Below are 2,243 nucleotides of genomic sequence, written 5' to 3'. Positions count from 1 at the left end.
ATATATGCGTATATATGTATATAACTGAATGAAGAAAAAAATATATATATATATAACTGAATCATTTTGCTGTATACCTGAAATATTATAAATCAACTATACTCCAATTTTTAAAAAAAAGTGTTCCAAACACATGCATATACAGGCTAGCGGAGATCACAAAGGAAGTTTTAACCTATAAAGAAAGGGAAACCCGGTCAGTTATGCAATTCACATTGTCCATACATAAATCCTAATCAATTGCTCAGAAGTACAACTGTTTTCAATGTTAAGGATGGTCAGAAACAGCTCTCAAGAGGGGCAAGATAGGGATAGGGGATTAAGAGATACAAACTATTATGTATAAGATAAATAAGCTACAAGGATATATTGCACAAAAAAGGGAATATAGCCAGTATTTTTTAGTAACTATAAATGGAATATAACTTTTAAAAGTTGTGAATCACTATGTTGTACACCTGTAACTTATGTAATATTGTACATCAATTGAAATACTTCAATTTTAAAAAATGAAAAAAAAGAAATATTATAAACAGTATTCTCGCAAAGGAAAGACTCAGATGAAGTAACATGCCCCAGGTGAAGCAGGCTCCACACGTAGCAGTGTCCTTTCTTTGCCCTTGAAGTCCAGAAACGAGTGGCTTCCTAGCTTCCTCTGCTTTCAAATGATAGTGTTGACCACCCAGACGAGTGGAAAAGGAAGAGAAGGAGGAAGAAATTACCTGGGGTCTCACAAACTGATTACGAGCCCCCAACTAGCTGATTTGATGGTATGTAAGGCACAGCAATGCCTTTCTTGAACATTCAGGGCTGAAGAAACAAGCCTCCATAATGCTGCATCTGAGCCCTCCATTTAAAACCTCCTTTAATGACTGACTACCCTGTCCATCCGCTCTCCGGTGGCAAGTTATGAAAGCTACATTTCAAATTTTAGTAGGAGAAGTACTACTGCGTGTTTTTTTAGTAGAAGTAACTGCTTCTAACCTGTGTCACTCGTGTATACATACGGATCCTTTTGTGTTTGTTTGTTTGCCAGGCCACACGGCTTGCAGGATCTTAGTTCCCCGACCAGGGATTGAACCCGGGCCTTCAGGAGTGAAAGCACAGAGTCCTAACCACTGGACCACCAGGGAATTCACAGGGATGCGTTAAAATTTAAAAGAAAAATTAAAATGCTGGCCGTTCCATGAACCTATCTTGATTTTTATAGAAGAGTGTATTTTCCAAAGACAGCCACAACAATGTATATCCAATCCCATAGTTCTACTTACAATGTGACCTTCGACACTTTGGGACCTCTGGAATTGCTTCAACCGGTTGGATGCATAAGAAGGGATGTTACGTGACTTCCAAGATTAAGTCGTAAAAGGCAATACGGCCTCTGCTGGGATTTCCTTTGGGGACATGCAACTTGGAAGCCTTGAGCTGATATGTATGAAGGTGGGCTATCTTGAAGCCATCGTGTAGAAAGACTGAATAGAGATAGAGAGGGCGATGCGTGGGGAGCCCCAGATGACCTAGCCCCAGCTGTTCTTATCTTCCCAGCCCAGGCACCAGACATCTGTGAGCAAAGATTTCAGACAAATCCAGCTCACGGTCTTCAAGCTGCCTAGCAAAGATGACTTGTTCTTGCCAAACCTTGCGAGATCACAGATTTGTGAGCAAAACAATGTTATTCATTTTAGCCACTATGTTTGGGGATGATTTGTTATGCCGGAGTTGATAACTAATACAACCTTGTACTTACTTAAAGGAATACGTTTGGGAAGCAGAGTAGGTGGAGAACAGGAGTATGGGGTAGAATCCAGAGCAGGTGTTTGGGGTGGGAATAAATTAATTATGACAGGTTAAAAACTGACAGATATGATAGGTGACTTAAGCTTAGTAAACCTCAATGCAGACCCTGCTGGAGTTCCCATGGCAAGAGAGCAGAGGACAACGTCTGCAGGCTGGGATTGCTCATTGGCCAGAAAGTTTGGGCAGGACACCAGATCTAGGGCTGCAGACATGCAGGCAAACCTGTCAATGTCTCTGATGGGGAGCCAAGCTCCTCTCATAGTCACTGTCACAACAGGGACTCATCCTCTGCAGTCCACGAACTTGGATTCAAGTCCTACCATACTTATCACTGCCTCCTGCTCGAGTAGATGGAAGTTCCCGCCTCTCTTGGATTTTTCTGCCTCTTGACCTCTTGCCTGGATTCTACTACTCACTCCATTCTCCACCTGATTTTATTCTGAATT

The sequence above is a fragment of the Monodon monoceros genome, unplaced genomic scaffold (assembly GCF_005190385.1).
Source record: "Monodon monoceros isolate NGI ecotype Baffin Bay Population unplaced genomic scaffold, NGI_Narwhal_1 Super_Scaffold_20, whole genome shotgun sequence".
Lineage (NCBI taxonomy): Eukaryota > Metazoa > Chordata > Mammalia > Artiodactyla > Monodontidae > Monodon > Monodon monoceros.
Note: the sequence above shows the minus strand (reverse complement) of the source record.